The 26147-nt window shown below is 36.1% G+C and overlaps 2 long non-coding RNA genes across 2 annotated transcripts; one reads left to right on the top strand and one right to left on the bottom strand.

Annotated features, from left to right (window-relative positions):
* Window positions 1-11100: 11100 nt before the first annotated feature.
* LOC125208212 lies at window positions 11101-12348 on the bottom strand. The gene is made up of 2 exons (XR_007174069.1): window positions 11944-12348; window positions 11101-11369 (listed from the first exon to the last, which is right to left on the bottom strand). It is a non-coding gene; the product is annotated as an uncharacterized LOC125208212 (long non-coding RNA).
* LOC125208214 lies at window positions 11376-13459 on the top strand. Its single transcript, XR_007174072.1, has 3 exons — window positions 11376-11717; window positions 12686-12751; window positions 13280-13459. It is a non-coding gene; the product is annotated as an uncharacterized LOC125208214 (long non-coding RNA).
* The last annotated feature ends 12688 nt before the right edge of the window (window positions 13460-26147 follow it).

Genomic DNA, 26147 nt, shown 5'->3' on the forward strand with positions numbered 1-26147 from the left:
GTTATTCCATTTCCTTAGATTTTTGGCTGAATTAAAGTTTCTACCCTAGAGAGTTTCCTCTTTGAGGATTGTATCCAATTCCTTCCTTGAAGGTTGCTTGTTTCCATCTTTGATTGATTCAAGTAGAGGTATGCATCAATGGAGTGTATCCATTGAGTAGTGGAGCCAAGGGGTGATAGAGCTAATGAAAGTTGCCTAGGGTTGTCTCCATCTTTTTGGTTAAGGTCCTATGGTTGTAGCTCTCTTATCTCATCTTTATACACATGCTTTCCATTCCTAATCTTCCATCCATTCTTGTTTAGATTCAATTTTTGTTGGTTGGATCTTTATTATCTTGTGTCTAGTGTTGATAAATTGAAAATCAATCTCACAAAAATAGTTAGATCAAGCATCATTAAATGGGTAATCCTTGGGAAATGGATCACAAAATACATGGATCCATATCATTTGGTATCTAGAGCCTAGTACCCACTAGGTGTTTGATCTTTTGTTGCTTTGGGTTGGGTTATTTTTCCTTTTGGTCTTTTGTTTTTGCTCTGTTTTGTTGGGATGATCGGATTGATCAATTGTGCTTAGATTAAGCTGAAATTTGGTGTGTATGATCTATGTTATGTGACCTACGTACCTGCAAAATTTCATCAAAAAATTCCTTCGTTTGCCTAGTCAACCGTGGAGATTAACATCATTGCCCTGTTTTGGCATAGTTGGGGAAAACCATACAAAACATATCCAATCATCAAATCTGACTATATATGACCATTTTTCCCTTGATATAGACTTGTTTGAGAATCTATCCACCAAAATTCATCCAAATTGGGCGCGGGGATCAATACCAAAAAAATTCATAAAGATCAGCCAGATTTCAGCATAAAGCTTCATCCCATGTCTTGTGTTCTTTAGTGTGTGTGTTTGCTCTAGGCCTAGTTTTCTTTGCTTTCATATGTTTAATCATTATTACTTTGGTATTTACTACTTGGTGTCCATATGTTCTTGAGGTGTATACCTTGATTGAGTTGTCCGGGCGCCAACGAGTGGGAATTGGATCGAGAGTGTGTGATACTAGCCTCACTATATTCTAAACCTACCGAGTGACATTGGTGAGTGACTTGGGGGGTGTTGGGATACTACATTGGGGTGAGTTAGCTTCTTAAATCTCTTTTCTTATTTTGCTAATATCTAAGGCTAGTTTCTAGTCTTTGTTTTTTTTGTGTTTGTAGGTAACTTGGATGCCTCCTATTACTCGATCTAACAAGATGGGGGACGTCCATGAGGAGGAAGTAAGGAAGGGGGCGGGCTCAAGTAGTTCCAAACCCGAAGGTGATCTTGTGAGCATGATGGCACAAATGATGAAGGAACTCAAGCAAGAGTTGGTGACCCAAATGGATGTTCGGGCAAAAGAATCTGAAGCTCGCATGCTTGCCGCCCAAAACACTCTATTTGAAGAGTTCAACACTTGGAAGGAAGAACGGGGGACGAGGCCTCCCACTCCTATGGGCAACGTCGTGCCCAATGAGGGTCCGGAGGAAAATGTGGAAGAGGAGGAGTATGAGGGGTGGCAAGGAGGGAATGTACGGGATAGGGTTAACAATTTGGAGAATGGAAGGTTTGGGGGGGTAATGGAGTCAATAGGCGGTTTGGAGGAGGAAATGGGGGATATGGTCGTTTTGGGGTAGGAAACCAACATGGAGGGATGGAGCCTTATGGGGATAGATTTAGGAGGGATAGGTACTATGAGGAGGAGCCCCGACCGAGGTTTGATGATCCGTCCAAGACCTTGAAACACAACCTACCCGAATTCCATGGCAAGTTTGACCCCGAGGCCTACTTGGAGTGGGAATCTCAAGTGGAGAAAATCTTCTCCCTCCACAACTATTCCGAGGGTGACAAGGTAAAGATTGCATTGGCCGAATTTAGGGGTAATGCTAATACTTGGTGGAATGATGTGTTGAGGAAAAGGAGGATAGCTAGGATGGGAGATGTGCGTTCATGGAATGAGTTGTGCCGAATCATGAAGGAGTCCTTTGTGCCTAGATCCTATTATCACAAGCTTCGTGGGGAACTTCAAGACCTAAGGCAAGGATCCATGAGTGTGATGGATTACTACTATGAACTTCTTGCCTTGATGAACAAGATTGGAGTGAATGAATCGGAGGAATCCACTCAAGACCGATTCATCCATGGTCTCAACACTTCGTTGAAGCATAAAGTCCAAATTGAGGCTTTAAGGGGAATCACATTGGGGGAAGTACTAAGTTTTGCCGAAACCTTTGAGAGGCAAGGAAAAGAAGTGGCTCTTAGCAAGGCGAGGGTGGCCTCTAACCAAACCGGGATGGGAGGAAACAAGTGGAGTACCCCTTCCAAGAAGATGGAGAGTTCACCTATTACTCAAGGCAAGACACCATACAAGGCATCGCCAAACCCGAGCCCACAAGCTAACAAAAATCCTTCTTCAACGGAAAATAGCAAGGTGCAATGTTTCAAGTGTAAGGGCTATGGTCATTATGCACGTGAGTGCCCTAACCAAAGGGTGATGGTTATTGGGCAAGATGGTAGCGTGCATAGTGAGGATGAGGATGATGGAGTGGTAGAAGGCAAGGAGGCAAGTGTGGAGCCGCGTATGTCATATTCTAGTGGGGAAGAAGAGGATGAGGGATTGAAGACACTAGTGATGCTAAGGATGCTCAATGTACAACCCGACCTTGAAGAGCATAAGGAGCAAAGGTGCAACATCTTCCATATGAATTGCAAGGTACGAACTAAAACTTGTTTGGTGATTATTGATGGAGGTAGTTGTGCTAATGTGGTAAGTGAACAATTGGTGGCCAAGTTGGAGTTGAAAGTTGACAAACATCCCAATCCTTACAAGCTTCAATGGCTAGGGGAGTCCGGAGAGCTAAAGGTGAAGGCTCAATGCTTAGTTCCCTTGAAGAATGGTGTCTTTGAGGATGAGGTGATGTGTGATATCATTCCAATGACGGCTTGTCATGTGTTGTTGGGAAGGCCTTGGGAGTTTGATAGGAGGGTGTATAAGAATGGTTTCACCAATGAATATTTCTACATGGTGAATGGCTTGAAGGTTAGGTTGAAGCCCCTCTTACCTAAGGATGTGTTTGAGGCACATCAACATCTACAAAGGGAAAGGGAAAGGGATAGAGAGAAAAGGCTTGTGAGTGAGGGTGAGCTAAAAAAGCCAAGTGAGAGTGGGGGTGGTGAGAGTAAAAATAAAGTACCTAAACAAGAAAAACCACAAGCAAGGGAGGGAAAAGGTTGCTTGTTAGCTAGGACTCCCGACCTTGGGTGGGCACTAAAAAGCCGTTCAACCATTCTCCTCATGGTCCGGAACGATTTATGTTTAAATACTAACACTAATCCTTGTCCTTTGTTGATTGAAAGTGTTTTGCAAGGTTTCAAGGATGTCTTCCCGGACGAGCTTCCAAACAAGCTCCCACCCGTGAGAGGGATTGAGCACCAAATCGATTTTGTACCGGGATCCTCTCTTCCCAACCGGGCGGCATATAAAGCAAACCCAAAGGAGACTCAAGAACTTCAAAGGCAAGTCGAGGGACTCCTTGCCAAAGGTTTGATTCGAGAATCTCTCTCACCTTGTGCCGTCCCCGTTATTTTGGTACCTAAGAAGGATGGGACTTGGAGAATGTGCGTGGATTGTAGAGCCATCAATAAGATCACCATTAAGTATAGGCACCCTATACCTAGGTTAGATGATATGCTTGAGGATCTATGTGGCTCTTATTGTTTCTCCAAAATTGATTTAGCAAGTGGGTACCACCAAATTCGCATGAAAGAAGGGGATGAATGGAAAACCGCTTTTAAAACCAAATTTGGCTTATATGAATGGCTTGTTATGCCTTTTGGATTGACTAATGCTCCTTCCACTTTCATGCGTTTGATGAATCATGTGCTTCGTCCTTTCATTGGAAAATTTGTGGTGGTGTATTTTGACGATATCTTGATTTATAGTAAGAGTGTAGAAGAGCATGCTAATCATCTTAGGGATGTGCTTGAAGTGTTGAGAATGCATGCCTTATATGCCAAGTTATCCAAATGCACTTTTTGTGTTGATGAGGTTGTTTTTCTTGGATTCGTTGTGGGGAGGGATGGTGTGAAAGTAGATGAGGAGAAAGTGAAGGCGATTAGGGAGTGGCCTACACCCAAGAGTGTGAGTGAAGTTCGATCTTTCCATGGTCTTGCAAGCTTCTATAGGAGGTTTGTGAGGGATTTTTCTACTAAGGCATCTCCCCTTAATCACCTTGTGAAAAAGAATGTCGAGTTTAAGTGGGGAGAGGAGCAAGAAAGAGCTTTTAACACCTTGAAAAATGACCTTACTCATGCTCCGTTGTTAGCCCTTCCTAATTTTGACAAGACTTTTGAGCTTGAGTGTGATGCTAGTGGAGTGGGGGTAGGAGGAGTGCTCATGCAAGAGGGGAAACCCATAGCCTTTTTCTCAGAAAAGCTTGGCCAAGCCCAATTAAACTACCCCACATATGACAAGGAGTTGTATGCTATAGTGAGGTGTTTAGAGAATTGGCAACATTATCTCATGCATAGGGAGTTTGTAATTCACACCGACCATGAATCCATTAAGTTCCTAGGGGGACAACATAAACTTGATAAAAGACATGCTAAGTGGAGTGCTTTTCTAGAAACTTTCCCTTATGTGATCAAATATAAAAAGGGGAAGGAAAATGTTGTTGCCGACGCCCTTTCTAGGAAGCCTCATGCTCTTTCAAGTGATGATGTCTTAATTGATAATTATGTGATGCATGTGAGAAAACAAGTGCTTGTTGTGTGTGCTTCCAAGTATGTTGGCTTTGAGTTCATTAAGGACTTATATAAGCATGATCACGAATTTGCCACTATTTTTGAAGCATGTGAAAAAGGGTCTTTTGATAAATATTATAGGATGGATGGTTACTTGTACAAAGAGAATAAGCTTTGCATTCCTAATTGCTCTCTTCGTGACTTGTTGATTAAGGAATCTCATTTGGGAGGCTTGATGGGACACTTTGGGGTGTCAAAAACTTTTGATATTTTGAGTGAACATTTCTCTTGGCCTTGTATGAAGAGACATGTTGAGAAATTTTGTGGACAATGCATAGAGTGTAGGCAAGCCAAGTCTAAGTCTAGTAACTTTGGGCTTTATACTCCTTTACCTATACCTACACAACCTTGGGTGGACATTTCCATGGATTTCGTGCTAGGCCTACCCATGTCTTCTCGAAAGAATGATAGTATTTTGGTAGTAGTAGATAGGTTCTCCAAGATGGCTCATTTCATTCCATGTAGGAAGACGAATGATGCTAAATTCATTGCAAATTTGTTTTTTAAGGAGGTGGTCAAATTGCATGGGATTCCAAAAACAATTGTGAGTGATAGGGATGTCAAATTCTTGAGTTTCTTTTGGAAGACCCTTTGGGGAAGTCTTGGAACCAAGCTTCTTTTTTCTACTACCGCTCATCCCCAAACGGATGGACAAACGGAAGTAGTGAATAGGTCCTTAGGAGCCCTCCTTCGTACTCTAGTATTTGATAATAATATGTCTTGGGAGGAGTGTCTACCTATTGCCGAATTTGCATACAATAGGACTTTTCATTCCACTACTAAATTGTCTCCTTTTGAAGTTGTATATGGATTTAACCCCCTCACCCCGTTGGATTTGTCCGCGGTGGATTTGCCCTTGTCAATTATGCTTGATGTAGGGGGAGAGGAAAAGGCTAAGTTCGTGAAGGAGATGCATACTCAAGTGCAAGAGAGGATCCGAGAGAGAGGGGAGCAAGTGGCCCGCCATGTGAACAAGGGGCGCAAGAAGGTGGTTTTTGAACCCGGCGATTGGGTGTGGGTACATCTTAGGAAGATACGTTTCCCCGATAAGACCAAGGGCAAGCTAGCCCCTAGAGGAGATGGGCCTTTTCTCGTGTTGGAACGCGTCAACGACAATGCATACGTGATCGACTTGCCCGGTGAGTATAATGTTAGTTGCACGTTCAACGTCACTGATTTAAGTCCGTTTGATGTTGTAGGGAGTCCGGATTTGAGGACAAATCCTTTCCAAGAAGGGGAGGATGATACGACCTCACTTGGTGGACCTATGACGAGAGCCATGACGAGGCGGCTTCGGGATGGACTCGCAACTTTCATTCAAAAGTCCAAGCGGGAGGAGCCTAGGAGGACGGATGAGCCAAAGTTGAGGATCGTGCTGAAGAACGAGGGCCGGCCGGAGATTTCAGAAGAAACGCCCGGGTCGGGCGTTTTCACATGTGAAAATCGCCCGACCGGGCGAATTGCCTGAGGACGCGAGGAGGACGCCCGGCCGGGCGTTTCGCGCGCCCGGCTCAGTGTGGAAATTCGCCCGGGAACAGGGAAAACGCCCGGGCCGGGCGTTTTGGCCTGTGAAAAACGCCCGACCGGGCGATTCTGCCGTTTTTAGATTTTGTGGGCCAACTTTCTATTTTTGGACCCTTAGTATAAAAACCTCTTGATGTTATTCCATTTCCTTAGATTTTTGCTGAATTAAAGTTTCTACCCTAGAGAGTTTCCTCTTTGAGGATTGTATCCAATTCCTTCCTTGAAGGTTGCTTGTTTCCATCTTTGATTGATTCAAGTAGAGGTATGCATCAATGGAGTGTATCCATTGAGTAGTGGAGCCAAGGGGTGATAGAGCTAATGAAAGTTGCCTAGGGTTGTCTCCATCTTTTTGGTTAAGGTCCTATGGTTGTAGCTCTCTTATCTCATCTTTATACACATGCTTTCCATTCCTAATCTTCCATCCATTCTTGTTTAGATTCAATTTTTGTTGGTTGGATCTTTATTATCTTGTGTCTAGTGTTGATAAATTGAAAATCAATCTCACAAAAATAGTTAGATCAAGCATCATTAAATGGGTAATCCTTGGGAAATGGATCACAAAATACATGGATCCATATCATAGATTCCCAATTGTTTCATCTATCATACACGATTGCTCTTAGCATAGTCTCTAGGGTTCAAGGTGTTCCTTCTGATTGCTTGTCTGTTTCTAAGTGAAATGCCATGCTAAAATTTAGTTTAGTGCCTAGTTCCTTCTGAAAGCTTTTCAAAGTCTCGAGGTGATCCTCGGTTCTCAATTCGATGTAGTTCTCAATTCGATGTGATGGTCAATGATTACCCAAATAACAATAATTCCTTATTTGATTTAGGCAAACATATCACAAAGCCCTTTGTTATACCTTTTCCGCAAATGTGAGGAAACTTCTTTTCGTACCATCCCACCATATTTCTCTTTGATATCATTGATACATCTTGGTGCTTTCAGGGTGGGTGTTGTAAGAGTTATCGTGTGCCTTACTCATGATTTGTTTCTAAGCTCATTGTTGTCCGGCACACATAATTTTTCTTCAAGGTAAAGACATTATTAGCTCCCTCCCTAAAGAATTTGTGATCTACTATTCGCACCTTAGCCCAAATTTTTTTTTTTTTTGGGTATCATCTTGACTTGGTGCATTTATAATACCTTCTCGTTTGATCCAGACCTTGAATTACTCATGTCTATAAGGCGTCACCACAATTTTCTTTATATTTTATATCAAGTCGTGATCCATTTAAATAAAGTGAACTTACCCTCATGTTTTTTTCGTACACCCCTGATTGGTTACAGTTACCCCTTGATTCATTTGGGATGAAAACAATATTATGATTCTATGAATTCTTACTACCATACTCTATCCCAAGTCTTGCATAAATTATGGCCTTCGGAATGATCATATGTCTAAGATGATTGCTCTCTTTCAAGCTTGATATATTCTTTCAAGATCTTTAATTCTCCTGTTTGTATTTTTAAACACGGATTGATGGCAAACTCTTTTATTGTATGAGTAGCCCCCTTCTCAATTCCTCTACAATTATTCTCTCATGTTTCGAGCTTTTTCTGCAGCTCCAAGTTTAAACCTAACCGCTTGTTTCCACTCTTAATTAGTTTACTCGAGTTGTCTTTCTTTATGAGTTTGTTTCTAAATTTTCTATAAACCTTGATAAATTACTGATGTGGCGTCGTGTCACGTGATGGTTGACTAAAGTCCATCAGCACTTCTGAGCAATTGCTTGCTTTTCCTATCCACTTACGACTAGTTTGTTCAGTCACTATGTTAAATATTTCATCGATTAATCCTTGGAACTCTTCAATTTACTAATCCTCGAGATTATATTGTTGACACCAATTATAGAAATCTACATCAGTTATATCCTCATTCTTTTACAACTCTTTCCATCTAGGAAACTCCTAATATGAACATTCTCAAACTCTAAGAGTATGGTTAAGACCCTTTCAGCTTTTCTTCTATTCTTATCTTGAGTGGAAGTGATGAGGCCAATTTTTTTATAATTTCCAATCTTATTGAAAACTTATTCGTACAATCCACCTATGAGGGCCTGGCACAAAATTGGTAAAAAAAAAAAAAAAAAATTAGCACCAAACGCGCTAAATGAAATGTTGATGTCGTACAACGAATACGTGTTTGGATCAGGGAAGCGAAAACTGACATCAAACCTTAAGCTGATGCGTGCCGATATGAGTTGAAAAATATGAAAAATAAAATAGAAGATAAGGATCTTATTCCTTACATATGTAATATGTAAAAGCATATGCATGTAATTTGAAAATAGAATCTGCCACAACAAGTTTAACAACATATTCCACCATTGAAACTTCCAAATAGCATTTAACAAGTAGCAAGATAATTGTTCAAAGGCTACCAAATTCATAAAGTAGACAACCTAAGTCCTATAACCACGATAACCACACAGTTTGAAGACTTATCTCCTTAGACACGAATCTGCCGGATTCCGGCGATGATGTTTCGAAAGTCCCGTGACAGCAAAGGCAGCCCCGCAACCTTTTAACATTTTTGAGGTGGACTCTTTCACAAAATCTGAAATTTTAAAAGCCAAAATTCTTCGATCTAAAGATATAAACTTTAAAGAAAAAGGAAAGAGAAAGAAAGGGAGATGGAGAAGAGAAACAGCAAGTGAGGGGTGAGGGAGCCTCTCATCTTAGTTAGGATTAGAGTGAGGAAGATGATGTGGGTTTTTATTTTTATATGGGTTCTTCTTATTAGGCTAGCATTTTATTTACTTGGGTCAAGGGAGTAAGAAAATTATTATGAGCCCAATTTTTTTTTTTAAAAAATCATAATGGCTACTTTAAATAAATGAAGGGAAGCCCAATTTCGAAATTTAATTATTGTGGACTGAATATGGGTGAGAGTCTTGGTCCAGTTTCGAAAATGGTATCATTTGGGAGAAAATATAATATTGAACTTTAGCCTAAGTTTAAATTAAGGTTCTATTAATATTTTTTTTATGGTTTGGCTAAACTAAGCTAAACTAATTTAGCTTTGAATTTATTGTAGAGTTCTGCGTAAGAGTAAAATTTCTAAGTAAAAGACTCATAGATCCAATTTAATCGAAGCCCGGGAATTGTGGAAGAAGAATCATCCAATAACAAATGAGTTTTGAAGGAGGAATTTGAGTTTGAGTTGGGTTTTAAAGTGAGAGAGACAATTCAAATTTTTTTTAAGTGAGTTTTATTATGATGCTTGTTTCGAATCAAAAACTTTTAAAGTTTGAAAGTAAAGACATTTTAGTTTGGAGAAAATGTGTGAGTTACAAAATATTTTGAGTTTTAAGAGAAAATTAGTTTACTTTTTGTTTCTTTAGAAGAACATGGATGGCGGAAGTGAACGAGAAACGCGAAGGTGCTGTGACATTGGATGCGAGGTACCTATATCTTTTTAAGTGATGGTTTGTAGATGTTGAGGTATGAGGTAGATTATGAATTTGTTGATGGAAGTGAGGTATGAGACTATGAGCTATGCGTGCGAACATAGAATGACTAAGAGATAGGTTAGGATGAACGTGCTCGAATTTAGTTAAGAAGTGTCAACTGCAACCTCACTTTCCTAAGTGATAAGATTACTTGAGCTCGAGTTTAGATGGGTAGTTACAATTTCCTATCGTTTTCCCTGAACGTTAAAAACAAGGAGAATACAAAACGACGTTGCGTATGAAAAGAAGTTTCAGACGAGAAAGAGTGCGAGACGAGAGGAGATGCTAAGTGATGTATCCCTGCAACGACGATAAATAGTTCTTGCGATCTAATTAGATGAATCCAATCTTGCGTAATATGTCAAAAGTGGCGATGTGACAGAGAAACGACCCTAATAGCATGTTGAGGAGGAGTACGAAGATGATTGCGATGTGTTACTAGAATGATCGTTATGACGCACTAAAAGCACCATGGAGATACGGCATGCAACTATAAGTTAATAGTGGTTACAATGCGAGGAATCTTGCTCGGAACTTAAGGTCTCCTAGAGCGATCTTATCGTATACACATGAGGAAAGTCCCCTTAGGCGGATACGCGCATAAGTGATACGCCGACCAGAGTTGACGTAACTAATACAAGGTGTTGAAGATTACGCTATTAATTATCGCTTTTAAGGAGCTCCTACAAGATTAAACGTTATACTATATACTCGAGTAATAGACTCTCGAGAAAGGTAATATGGAGAAACTTGTTTTACAAGCAGTTGAGGATTGATGCACGAATAACAAATAAGATGAAGAAAACCACGAGAAGCGAAGAAATTTAGATTTTTGTTATATTAGGATACCTGAAGAGAAAATGCCGAAATAGTTTCTTGTTAGCCCCATGCTCGAGGTCAAAAGCATTATAAGAGGCAACATGGAAATTGGAGAAAATGGTGAAGGAGAAACATTCGGAACTGTTCCAACGACGTACACAAATTTCGGGATGAAATTTTTGTTAAGGTGGGTAGGATGTAACACCCGTGATTTTCGAATAATACAATTTTTCCCATTGAATGCGATATGGTGATTTAAGATGGAATTTGTGAAGAAAACAAAAGAAGATAATATTTAATTTTACGCGTGATTAAAATCATCGATCGATTTTGAAGAATTAATATTTAGAACAAAAATAAATATTAATTGGTTGCGTTGGGTGATGTTAATCTTTGTTGGGAACGAGACGACGAAATTAATTAAAGTTTTTCATAAACTTTAATTAATAAAAGAAATGCAAAATGTGAAGTAAATATTTTGGGCTTCTCAATTAAATAGAGCTCAGTGTTTATATGTTACGAATTTGACTTTAGTCCTATGAACTAAATCAAATAAATAAAAGATACAAGTTGGGCTATACAAATAAATGAGTCCAAATGAAAGTGAATAAAATTGTGGGAGATAGACTTTGAGCCCAATCCTTCTCTCTTCCTTTGCTACACGTGTCTCTCTTCCTTTACTACACGTTTTTCTTTTCAGCATGAATCTTCAAGAATTTCCATCCGGCTGTTACCTGCAAGCAAACCACCCACATTAATCCTAATTAATCCTAATCATGAGGATTTATCACTGTTTAATTCAGCCACTAATTGCCATTAAATCACCCAATTAAGTAGGAGTTAATCCTAATCACTTCCAGATTGATTCTCTCTTAAATTCACACTCTCACTTTCACAAAATGCAAATCCTAGCAAAAAACCAAAGAAAGAGATAGCCGAGAGGGAGGAAGAAGTAGAAGAAACTGCTACCCTTTTTATTTAACTCTCATACAATCTAAGAAAACCGAAGCTGCCCAATCTGAGGAACTCATCCTTTCCCAACAAATTCTGTAGTGTACACCACATTTCAACTTCGACAGAAGGTATAGACCTTCCCTTTTAATCATAAGTTATGAGTTTTATCATCTTGGCATCATAGCATAGTGTCACACATCAATCTCCCACACAAAGAACTAAATCAATAACACAATCGAGCAATCAACAATTGAATCACCTCTTGCTTGCAATAATTCAATCTCTTGAACCGAATACACCCCACGGCAAATAAATCAAAATGCGAAAGAAACATAATTTGAATAAAGAACTTACCTTTCGGGGCTGCTCCGGGTTGTTTCGAGGCTGTTCGGGTTGGTTTCGGGGCCGATCGGGGTGAATCGGGTCTCTGCCGAACAGCCGTTGACGGAGATTGGAGAGGATCGATGAACTGCTCCTCGAACTGGTCAGCGGCGATGGCGGAATGGCAGCAGCGGCGAAGGCGAGACGTTGCTGCAGAGTAGCGACGGCGAGGCGCCTGTCGCGGCGCTGCCACGGTGATTCCACGGCGTACGATGGCGTCGGCTGCTCGGAACAGTGACAGCAGCGGCGCTGTGCAGTCGACTGGTGGTGGTGCGACGGCGTTCTCGGACGATGGATGAAGGGATTTCTCAATTTGGGGATTTTCTCAATTTGGAAAAAAAATGAATGAGGGGTAGAGGTGTACCGATAGTGGAGAAGAGAGTCTAGTTTTGGGCCTTTCTTTATTTTGGGTTTCCCTAAAGTAATTGGAGGAATAAGGGTGGGTTAAAATAATTACTTTGAACTTGCAATTCAATTAATGTTTGGGCTGGAGTTTTAACCCAAGAATTTCGGAGAGCGCCAATGGCTGGGCGGCCGCCAAAATTTTGAAAAGGAGTTTAAAACGACGTTTTAAAATCACGACAACCCAATTTTTCTTTCCGAATAATTGATTAAGGAGCGAAAGATAAAGTTAACAGCCACGTAGAATGCATGCATTTTTTTTAGTTACTTGATTCTAGAGGCTGATTTAGTATATTATATTGTTTGCGAAAAGGCTATCTCTGCAAGCAAGCTGAGGTTGGAGTAAGAAATCTCAAGTTAGGCAATTTAAGCGTACGAGGTGAACTTTTCTATCCTACATACTAATGTGGATGAAAATATGAAAATGTGAATCTATGTTTGTTGTTTATGTAAATGATGTTGTCTTGCCATAAATGATATGTTTTATGCCTATCTGTTTGGTTGGAACGTAAGAATCGAATTCGGGTCCAAGTGAGGGTGGTGTCCCTACTCGGATTAGTGTACACAAGTGGCCGTGGAAGGTGGCCACCTTCCACGGGTCACAAATAAAGTTATGGAGGCCGTGGGAGGTGGCCACCTCCCCGGCTGGAGAAAAAGGTAGGTGACCGTGGGAGAGCACCATCTCCACGGCACTTGGTGTTCAGATATGGAAAAAGAAAGAAAGAACTTAGACTGATCAGTCGAACTTTAGCTCACAAAGAATTTAGTAAGCTCGGCCTTTTAAGAGAAAACCCTCGAGTGTTACTGTGATGGCATGACAATATTTTTATTTTATGTATGTATATTTCGGCAATGTGTTCACTGAGTATTTTTATACTCAGTCCTGCATATATTTCTAAATGTGCAGGTTGAGCAGTGACGGTGGAGAATGCTGAGAAGAGTTTATGATTTTCTTTATATTTTAAGTAGAGGCTCTCAGAGGTGCATGTCTCCATACATGTGACCATGTTCATTCCGCTGCGTATTGTTCTTCTATACTCTGATAAATATTTGTTGAAGAGTAAGATCCCCATTCGAGTTCTTGTGATTAAAAGTTAATTTGAAGTTGTTTCCCTCTTTATTTCTGAGTGGATATTCAGATATTGTTTACCCCCTTTCTGTTCCCCTCTTCTTATCTCCCACCCCTAGTCACGGTTTCCCGGCTTTGCTATCCCTAGCAAAGTGCGGTCGTGACAATTATTATTATTATTATTATTATTATTATTATTATTATTATTATTATTATTATTATTATTATTTATGAATAAATAATCAAATAGAATCAAAACCAACGTTAACAACATACACTCGGGCATACCCGAGGACGTACAAGGGAAAAAGCCACAAGACAGCTAGTACAAAACAACATGGTAAAGACTAAGCAACAATCAGCATGGGGCAAGCCCCAAACAAGGACGAACACAGTTCAAGTCACCCATTTAAACTCAGAGTGGACGGGTCTCGTTAAAACCCCTTGAGGAAAAAAAACCCATGGGATAAAACTCTCCAAGGAGAAAAAGAGTACCCTAATGAGTGACTCGAAGAGCGTCCTGAACCAAAACATCTACAATATTATTAATCATAAATAGGGTAGAGAGAGATAAGCATGGTCTAAGAGCAACTAAAATAGCACTGGAATTTCGGCTGGCTGCATGCGGCGGAATTTTATGCGCTATTGCATTCACTTAAGGAGGGTGCGCCGAGCGGTTGCGCCCGTGCGTGCGATGACTTACGCTTCTTTTTTTGAAATATAAAAATAAAAAATAGTAAACATTAAGTAAATTATGGTGGATTTTGGAGCGGATTTTATGTCAAGAATTATGGATGGCCTAACAAATGAGATTATTTGCGGCAAAAAGTGAATATTGAGGCCTAGAGGGTGGTGGCGGTTGTGCCCACGGATTACAATGCCAAAGCATAAATAGAGTGGCAGACAACCAAATTCGCATTCACTATAATCATGCATATTTATGTGAAAATAATTTTTAATTAATTTAAAGTGGAATATCTAATTAGTTAATTAATACTGTTAGACTTCAATAAATTTATTTATTTATATATTTTGATGAATAAATAATCAAATAGAACCAAAGCCAAACAATTATATCATCCAATAAATTTATAATTTAATAGCAGGTAGTTTATGTTAAACGAGATTTAATTAATTATAATTGAATGCAGTAAATTTGAATTGAATTACATAAAAGGAATGTAGTAAATCGGATCGGACCAGCTGCCGGTTCGCGGTCTGGTTAGTGTTTTAAAAACCGGACTGGACCGATCGATTGACCGGTCGGACCGCGAACCGACAACTGGTCTGGTCCGGTCCCTAAAACCGTTAGTATGTTAAGCCGCCTTGAACCGCCGGAACCGGCCGGTCGGACCAGAAACCGGGAACCGACTTTTATGTTTAAAGCTTGTTTAAAATATGAGACTAGAGGGGTTTGAACCCTAGACCTCTAGGTAAGAAACCAACACCTCTATCACTCCACCACATGATCTTGAATGAAATATTGTGAACATTAATTATTGTTATATATTAACTCTATAATTTTTTGTCCACACAAATTAATAATTTGTGTTTAGTTTTATACTTTAAAATAATTTTTAGTTGTGATATGTGTAATTTTAATTATAAGCCACTAAATTTTGTTTTTATTGATGTAATATATATATTATTAATATAGTTTATTACTCCATATTTACTAAATATTACTCCAAACTTACTAATAATTAAATTTTAATTTTATGTATTAACTAATAATACTATTATAGTATATATTTATCCAAATTAACTAAAAATTGATGTTTAGTTTTATATATTGTCTATAATATTATTTCATCACATAAATGTTTTGAGATAATATGAATTTTATCTATTTATTATATGTAAAATATGTAATTTTTTTGGCTACATTAATTAAAAATTTATATATTTAATAAATATTTAAATTTTACCATTCACTCACTTTAAATACTCTTAATATTTAATTTACTTAAAATGTTTAATATATGTTTTTGTTATATGTTAATATTAATTGTAATATATTACTCACTAAATTTAATATATTTTGTAAGAGTATATTTAATTTTATATTTACAAGGTAAAACGGTTCGACCAGTGATTGAACCGGTCGGACCGGTTGAACCGTGAACCAGTAGCCTCACCGGTTCACCGGCCGATCCGATTTTTAAAACATTGAGTTATTTCTAAGTGTTTGGTATCATAGTTAATTTATCATGGAAACTTATATTATCTTCTATGGCCCATCCAAGTCCACAATTTTTTCCTCAAAATACAAGGATATGTATCTCACAAATTTAGTCGGATAACATTTCTATCTCATTTCTTGTCTACCAATAAAAAAAAAAAACTCCATATGAGTCTATATTGACACGAAGCCCGCATTTTTTATCTTACTTTGGAAATCTTCTTATATCTCATCTTTTTTATCAAATAATTGTGTAATATGTGAATATAAAAGAGATAACCTCACTTGACTATCTTAATTTATGATGTTGTTAGAATCAAGGTATTTATAATTTTTAAGAAAATTATTATATTAATATATCAAAATTATTACTTTAGATTAGTTAATAATTTATTGAGAATTTATTTTAGGCGACTTTATATTATTACAAGAGATCATAGATATTATTGCAAATTAAAAAATAACAAAATTATATATTGACCTTGTTAGAGTTTGTATACTAGAAATCACTTTTCGAGTGATTGAATACTGTTAAAACTCTTATTTTATTTTCCAAAGGAATAAACAGATTATTTTTGTCATAATGTTGTTATATTTAACATTTAATGGATGCTTATTACATGTTTAAATGTATAAGTAACTTAACAAAGTCTAAGTCTTTGTCTTCGTAGACCGGTTGTGGGCGTCGTTCACTTTAAGGTAACACGATCAGTTCTGAACAAAGAAAAAGAAGAATTTCACAACTTAGATAGGCTTAGATAGTCCGATTAAAGGTTGCAATGTCAGTCCGATTATTTCCAAGCCCGATTATTTCCAAGCCTTACTGAAATAAGATGATGTTGGTGTGGTATAGCACTAAATGGATCTAACAGCGAGACAGTCTTTATGCTATCTACTGAAAGACGAGGTCTTGTAAATTATTGTTTCTTAATCAATGTACGTTAGCATTGAGCATACGGTATTGATTATGCACTACTTTGACTTACCAAATGGTGCGAGTTTTTCGCAACCCAATAAGCATGGTATATTGGGTAGTGGTGATTAATATCTAGCGGTGCTAGGATCTCTATTATGTTGAATCGTGCGCGAGGTGAGTCTCGTTTGATAACATCCTCAAGAGGAGCTTGAAATAAGGTTTTATTATTCGGAACCTAGCTAGTTGGAGTTTGATTACTCTATGAATAATAAATAAGAATTTCTTGCTGAGTCCACTCTTGGAATAAATAAGATATTAATTAATTAAGTCCATAGCAAACAATAATTAATTAATGGATGTTTCTATCTTAAGCGCGAGAAATAAATATCAAGCAATGGAAACCCGAAGTACTTATAATTTCGGATTTGGATGGGGAGTGCAATATTACTTCTGTAGTGGCTGCTCGTAATATTCCAATTATAAGCTTATATTAAATTGGGTTTAATTTAATTAGTAAAAAGCTAATTGGAGGAGCTCATATCCAAAACCTTCCATAGATCCCTGTCTGGGCCCAATATGTGACTTAATATAGATAAGAGAATAAAGGAGACAGAAAACACACATTATTTTCTAGCAAAATTTTCGTCCCCCTCTCCTATACTGTGAGGGACGATTTTTCTCCTTCGTGGGATAAGTTTTCCGTCTTCTTTATTTAAGTCCTAGTCACTGGTGAGATTAGACCACCCTGATATCAGTTTGCAGTCCGGGAACCAGACAGAAGATCTGTGGTTTAGTACTAAAGATCTTCACGTGGAGAAGGCGCTAGCTATCTTCGATTCTTTGGAGAATCATCAAGGTATAATAGTTGAACCGTAGAAAAGCATGTTTTAGGTTTTAATTAATTTAAAGCATGATTTATTTGAGTTATGAGCATGATACATGTGAAAATTACGCGAATAGAATTTGTCTAAATAATCTGCTAAATAGATCAGGATTATTATGTAATCGATTTATGTGAGCGCTTCCGCTGCCAACCCCTTCAGACCTGAATTGACCTGAGATTAGGGGTGGTTATTCGGACGGTTCGGTTAATAACCGAACTGACTTGTCAGTTAACCGACCCCAAAATTTTATAAAAAAACTAACCGAAATCGACCCGATCTCAAGTTCGGTTACTTAATTAATCGACTCGGTTAGAACCGGTCGGTTATCGGTTATAACCAAACTAACCGAATTAAAATTAAAATTGTTTATGTTTTAACTTTTATCTACTTTATTATTATTATTATTATTATTATTTCTATTTACAAGTAATACATAAAATTGTTTAAGCATTTTAAAAGAGTTAAACTTTAAATGATCTAAAATTTAAAAACTTTTCTCCAATAATAAGTAAAGGTTTATCCTATTTTTAAAATATTAGTAATGCTTAGGCACTTTATTGACTTTGAGAGATCATACTTTTAAAATTACTTAGAAACTTTATAAATTTTGAGATAGTATAGGTATAATTGATAGTGAAAAATAGATTTTTTTTTACATTGTAATACGAGACTTTTAGAAAATTTGGAAGTAAATTACAAATTTTTCTATTGTGATGAAGTTTAAAAGTAAATTACAATTTCTTCTATTATTAATTAAAAATATAATTGAAATTAAAATTGTTTATGGTTTTAACTTTTAACTTTTCATCTACTTTTTTTAATTATTATTATTATACTCCTATTTACCGATAATACATAAATTGTTTAGACACTTTAAAAGACTTAAACTTTACATGATCTATAATTTAAAAACTTTTCTCCAATAATAAGTGAAGGGATATTCTATTTTTAAAATAGTAATGCTTAAGAGTTTTATTGAGTTTGAGATATAAATTTATAAGTATAATACTGTAATTGTTAGTGACACAAATTAAAATGGGCTTTTTTGACATTGCAATACGAGACTTTGACAAAATTTAGATATAAATTACTACAATTTCTTCTATGATGACAAAGTTTGAAAGTAAATTACAATTATTTCAAGTATTAAATAAATATATAATTGAAATTAAAATTAATTTAATTTCGGTTATCGGTTATAACCGGTAACCGGTCGGTTATAACTGATAACCGACTTAGAACAAAACGTAAAACCGGTACCGACCCGAACATCGTAAATTTCGGTTATCGGTTAACCGATAACCGTCTGGTTCCGGTTCGATTCTCGGTTAACCGAATAACCGAAAACTGTTTCCCACCCCTACCTGAGACGGAAATAACCCAAACGACAAAATAAATTAATAATGGGGCTGTGGATATTGGATAATGTTGGAACATATATACTAAAAAGCATTTTTCGAGTTTATTTTGAATTTGATAAATTGCTTGTATATTGTAATCATTCTTCATTTAATGAGAATAATAAATGTTTTCTTCATACTGTGTATTTTACTTTAATGGGTATTGACCGTATTTAATTATATATTAAATTATATAATTAAAGCGCCGGAAAGTAAAATCAGTCTAAGTCTTCTACATTGAAGGTTGGGTCGTGGAACAGGTCATCACAGTAGGTGGCCTAACCGGTACCTTGTAGAAGTAAAACTTTTTCACAACCTAGATAGGCTTTGGCTACCTATCGTGAAAGGTTGCAGTGTCCATCCAAAAGTCGTCTTTACCTTGAGAATGACTAGTGACACTGGTGTGGTATAACATTAAATGGATCTAAAGTATAGACACGTCTTTGTTGCTATCTACTGTAAGACGATGTCTTGGAGATTTAATATTTCCTAATCTTTGTAATAATATAGGACACACGTTATTTAATCATACGCTGCTTTGACTTATAAATAGGTGCGGGTTTTTCGTAACCCAATATTCCTGATATCTTGGGTAGTAGTAATTAATAACTAGTATGGTGTCAGTTTTATTATTACATTGAATTGTGTGCCTGCGTGGTTTGACTATATCCCCAAGAGGTGTTCGAGAGAAGTTCTATTATTCGGAAACCCGGCCGGTTTGGATTTAATCCAAGAATAAATAGAAAAGGAAAAGTATATTTTGATATACATCTCGTACTAGACAAACTCTTGGAAATAAAAAGATATTAATTAATTTAAAGTCTATAGCAGACTACAAATTAATTAATGGATATAGAAAGTCTTATACACGGGAAATAATATATTAAAGAGGTTAACCCGGATTGCTTGTAATCACGGATTGGATGGGCGGTCAGTATTTCTTCGATAGTGGCACAAGAAATATTCCATTGGCCTTATATTGAATTATGGGTTATAATTTAATTAGTAAAAAAGGTCCAATTGGGGAGGCCCAATCCAAACTCCATAGATCCCTAACCTAGCCCATAATAAACTCTATAAATAATGATGTAGGGAGATGAGACAATACACAACACAAAACCCTAGCCCCCACACTTGGAATTTTCAGCCCTCTCTCTCTAATAGAGGAACTCGAAATTCCTCTTTGTGTGTTCTTGGTTTTTCTTGTCTTCTCCTTCAAGATCCTTATAATTTCTAAAAGATTCCTCCCACAAGGAATTTAGATCTATAGAGTTAAGGGTCATAGGTTAGAAGATCTTTGGTCTTGCATTCACAATCAAGCTTCAAGATCCACACGTGGAGAAGTAGCAAGCCACTTCGATTCTTTGGAGAATCATTATTGTAAGTATTCAACATCATAATTTAATTTAAATTATGTGATTAATTGCGCAATTATATGTCTCTACATGTTCAAGCATGATATTGAATCGATCCACATAATCTCCTAAATAGATTCTTTTGTGGATTTATTTAATTTGCAATTTCCGCTGCGATTACCCCAACAAATAAGTCATAAGAGTGTTTACCAAATTTTGCCCCACTTGTCCTTTATTTTCACGAATAAATAGTGGATTACTACTAGTAGTCTAGTACTAGTATTACGTCTCTGCTATGCACAGATTAATATATTTTTAAAACATTAATTTTTAATTTAAAATTAATTAAACAAATTTAGAATCAATATCAACAATGAACTATACGAGTAACAAAATTAGATCTTACCATTTGTAGCCACCAATCTCAAATGCATTGCTCTGAAGTTCCCTTTTGCTAGTTTGTGAAAACTTTTCAATTTTTCATGTATCACCTGAAACATTTAACTGACCAAATGAACTTGAAATCTTTATCAAACATATAAATGAATTGGATGAGAGAAACACAGAATAACTCTAATAATTTACCTGGTCCATGTCATCGCACGTCAAAACCCCAAATATGCAAGGGACACCTATAAGGGTCCATAAAACAGTAAATGAGCAATTTTTAAATAAAATGTTGTTGAAAAAATCAAATCTTTCACTTATCGAAGGGTTTCTTTTGCAAAATGCAATTCATAAAAAGCTGAATTTATTACTCCCTCATAGAGAAAGAAAGGATTTTTAACTCTTCAGCATTGAGGTCGATGTTTCAAATTTTGTTCCTATTTATACTTTGCAAAATGGTTGAATAACTTGATGTATTCAAGAGCATTTAAACATATGTATCTGTACAATCTATGATCTAATAAAAAAGAAGAAACTCGAATAATCAGATCACACCCACTAAAAAGAGAAGAACATTAATGTAACTAGGGATGTCAATCGGGTTAGCTCACCGGGTTTCGGGCCAACCTAATTCGGGTTGCGGGTCAATCGGGTGCGGGCTAATCGGGTTGTGATTTTTTTCGGGTTATAAAAGTTCAACTCTAACCTTAAAAGCTCGAGTTTCGGCTAGCCCGACAAGCTAATCGGGTTGCTACCGATAAAATTAACATGCGATTAATCCAATAAATAATGGTGAAAATAGTTATATTTATAAAATGTAAATATTTAATTATGATATATTTGAGATATATGCTTAAACTCAAACATAAACACGATCATATACTAATATTTGAGATTTATGCAAAATAAAAATAAACATCAAGAAATTTTAAAGTATGTTTTAGAAATTTAAATATATTTTTTTAGTGAATTTGAAGTTTCTAATTTATATATCTATTATTATGTAAATAAAAATTTAATATATAATTTATATATTTAATATATAAAATTGAAAGTTATTTTTTTAGTAATCTATATCATAAAATAACCAATGAAGTGTCGAATTAGAGTCAAACAAATAGAACGATAGAAATTTTATCGGATTTTCGGGCTAGCCTATCGGGTTTTCGGGTCTGGCCCTAACGGATTGCGGGCTAATCGGGCGTGGGCTAGTCGGGCTGTAATTTTATCGGGCTAGAAATTTTCAACCATAACCCTGTAAATTTGGCGGGCTATTCGGGCCGACCCACGGGGTGTGGGCTACATCGACATCCCTAAATGTAACCACCCATTAACTCCCTATTAACTTTAAATAACTCCCCACTAACTTCAAATAATTACCCACTAATTTAACCACCAAGTAACCGTATGAATAGATTAATATTTACTACTACCACGATTTATTCAAAAGAAAAAACAATTTTATTTAAATAATAATATCTATTTTAAAAGAATATTTCTCTAAATACCCCCAAAACGGAGAGTTTTGGGAGATTTTGAATAATATTTTATGTTGAGGATTATAATTGCAATTACTATAAAATTCAGAAATTAATTCTAATAAATATATAATATATAATCCTAATAGGTTTCCCACGTTTCTTAAAATTCTGAAATTAATTCTAATAAAATAAATTGATTTGATATCTATTTTAAAAGAATATTTCTCTAAATACCCCCAAAACGGAGAGTTTTGAGAGATTTTGAATAATATTTTATGTTGAGGATTATAAATGCAATTACTATAAAATTCAGAAATTAATTCTAATAAATATATAATATATAATCCTAATAGGTTTCCCACGTTTCTCAAAATTCTGAAATTAATTCTAATAAAATAAATTGATTTGATTTTAGATTCTCCACTACCTAAACACTCCTCCACTACCTAAATAATCGATTCCCACTTTTCCCATTAGTTTGTAATTACCATCCCACTAATATGTCTCACTAATGACACGAACAAACCCTATAAATGAAGAGTTTCCTACTCACAATCATACCTATATAACATCGTCGACCATACACCTGCTACACTTGTCTTTCTCATGAAAAAATGGGACGCAAAGGTGTTTTCAAAGCGAATTTGATGGAAAATTCTAGGGCACTCGAATGTAAGAGCAAAGCATGGATCAAGTTTGATGAAGAAAATGGTGATAAATCTAGTGTATGATTTTTTGAGAAGGAACGCCTCATCTAAAACTACAATAAAATAAGGAACAAAATAAATTTACAATGCACAAAATCAATAATCAATATGTATTAAAATATTTATCCGTAGAGCAAAACATAAGATGAGACCATGAAAGTACATTGAGATACTTTTTTATGTACCGTGCTGATTGTTTTTACTTTTATTTGTATTGCACTATTTACTCTAGCTAAAACCATGAATTTAATAATTTGAATGATTTAAATATGAGGAAGATGGTGACTATAAAAGAACTCATGAATTGATTCCAATATAGTTCAGTGTATATTATTCTTATATAATAAAAATAAATCATATTATTAGTTATTTGTTGTAATTATCTCTTAGAGTTCTTACCCTAATTTGAATTTAGTAATACAGTATCTTTGTATAATGTGATTATAGATTACTAAATCCAAATTAAGTACCAGTAATGAACAAATGATAAATAAATTTTAATTAGGAATAAATAAATTACAACCGTAGATTGTTAAATTATATTAAAAATTTTAAACCAAAGTCATCTTGTCTAACCTTAATTATACTTATACTGTAAACTTTGCATATATTCCTTATTCCATTCAATGCCATCGAACGCCTCACAGTTCGTACAGTCGAACTTATTGCCCACCTTTGAAAATTTTCTGACACACTGTTTGCATTCTATATAGAATCATTGACCATAATGACATTCGATATTTTCAATTCTCCCACATAGCCAGTAAGAACCATCCTATGCATCACAATAAATAATCGTGAGCTAAATAAAACATCAAATAAAAGGGAAAAAAATGCCTTTAGGTGGAGCACATCCCCTAAAGATTTAACATCAATAGCATCAAATTCATTAGATGTAAAAGGAACAGTCGATTCATGACTTGCAAAAGAGGCGTCGCTAGCAATCCTATCAAGATAGAACGCCCATGGTAAGATATCAAACAATCAAATGAGGTTAAATCTTATAATGGTCTTATGTAACAAAAAACACATACAAATGTAAGGGGCAAAAACAAACCTCTCCTTCAATTTGGAAATTTTATCAATATTTGCATTAATGTGAACCATGGATGCACTAAAATGCGTGCCCGCACGAACAGCCCCTGAAATTTTAAATTTATGTTATTCCGGGTAACAACACTGTAAAATAAATACATTCAATAAATAAATAATTAAAAACCATCCCCACCTCGAAATAAAGTAGGCTTGCAGAATTGGACAATGGCAATAGGAATTTTCCCTTTAACTCTTTCCATTTGTTCAAGATAGGAGTCTACAGCCCGCAGGGGCTTAGCGCAGTTGGTTCCGGGGGAGCAGATATTGCTACAAGGAGCTGGGTTCGAATCCCACTACTGGCGTATGGGAGCTTCCATCTCTCAGGCACAAGTGTGAGGCCTTGGGAGATGGTCTCCTGTCAGGACAGTGGGTTGAAGGCCTCCTCTCTAACGGGCCGCTATGTACCCTGATTGAACCCCCTCACAAACTGTCGGGCTGGGGTGTGGGGGCGGCCAGGGTGACCGCATCACCTTTTTTGCTACAAGATAGGAGTCTACAATATGCCACAGTGTCAATAGAGGATGTTATTCCTACAGAAAGCGGTGTTTAAAATACATTCAACAAATGAGCAAACTAAACAATAATTCAACTCGTATTGTGGATCTGATAGTTGTATTTCAATGAGTTTAGATGTAAAGTGTTTGACAATATGGCCACAATTGACAATCACACCAATAATATTTGTAAAAGTAATAAGTAAGCAGCGAGGAGATATAGAAACGGAAAGTAACGCTAAAATTTAAGATGTTGAAGTCACCAAAAAGTGGTTCGACTGCTATATTGGCAATCTGACTAATTTCCTCAAATGACTTAAACTGAAACGTCATTTTTGTAAACTGTGGTTCATTCACTTCAAACATTTGTGTCTTTGAAAACATAATCAACCGAAATGCATAATTTGTTAGGGGATTGCGAGGACTATCCTTTAGTATTCCACCAAACCGCGCGTGCAAAGCTCGTGGGAAAGTAGCTTGGATTTTAGTGCCCTGTAGGAAAAGTCCAAAAGTTATGATTTACTATTACTTTGCAAATAAACATTCGACGACCAACAAATTAACGTACCGCACGATCTTATAAAACACACTGTTTGCTGATCACAATGGTTTTGTCTCCGGGAGCAGTTGTGTCACAAATACGAATGCAGCGTACATTGACAACCAAAGAAATTGAAGAAGCCTCGTCGAGCTTACTGAGCATGGTGTGGAATGGTTCCATGGCGTCATGAAAATGGTATGCTTAGTTCTATAAGGTAGTAAGTAGGTATTTTACCATATATATGACATATTTATATACAAAATTATTATGCACGTAACCTCCTTCCACCTCCCACTCCTTCCACTTAAGGCTCCACTTGCATTAATCGTAGGGAAACAAAAAATGATTACCACTTGCATTAATCGTGTGATAATTAATATAGGGAAACAAAATAAATTAGTTAAATTCCATTCCTACAATTATGGAATTCAAATTTGTGTTAAATTTTAAATCTACAAACAAAATACCGTGTGATTACTTTTATTTAGAATTGATTATAATAATTAATTAAATTTAACACCATCGTCATGGATTAATTATAGGAAAACAAAATAAATTAGTTAAATTCCATCCCTACAATTATGGAATACAAATTTACATGTACATCCATAAAATAATTTAGCTTCGTACAAAATAATACAGTAACAATTCTTTAAAAATGATAAATAAATTAGTTAAATTCCATTCCTACAATTATGAAATTCAAATTTGTGTTAAATTTTAAATTTACAAACAAAATACCGTGTGATTACTTTTATTTGGAATAGCCATGGTCATGGATTAGTTATAGGGAAACAAAATAAATTAGTTAAATTCCATCCCTACAATTATGGAATTAAAATTTACATCCATATAATAATTTAGCTTCGTACAAAATAATACATGTAACAATTCTTTTAAAATGATTACAATGGAATTATAATTGATTTACCTAAATACCCCCAAAATTGTAACCTAAATGGAATATTAATACTATGACTCTTCATTTTTTTTATAATTACCTACCCACTAATGACATTCATTGTCACTTACCCACTAACCTATTAATTTTGGGATTTATATAGTCGTCAAATTATGAAGAGATTAATTTAAATATGTATGTGGATGTACAAGTCAACCATCTTGAAGATTATGGCCGGGCTTCTTGCTCTAGACAAGGTAATCTTGATTTATCCAAGTTCGATCCTTTCATTTAGTATTATGTTGTACTTTATACTGATATATTATTATTATTGATAGAAGCTAATTTAGATTGTGATTGATT

The sequence above is a fragment of the Salvia hispanica genome, chromosome 2 (assembly GCF_023119035.1).
Source record: "Salvia hispanica cultivar TCC Black 2014 chromosome 2, UniMelb_Shisp_WGS_1.0, whole genome shotgun sequence".
Classification (NCBI taxonomy): Eukaryota; Viridiplantae; Streptophyta; class Magnoliopsida; order Lamiales; family Lamiaceae; genus Salvia; species Salvia hispanica.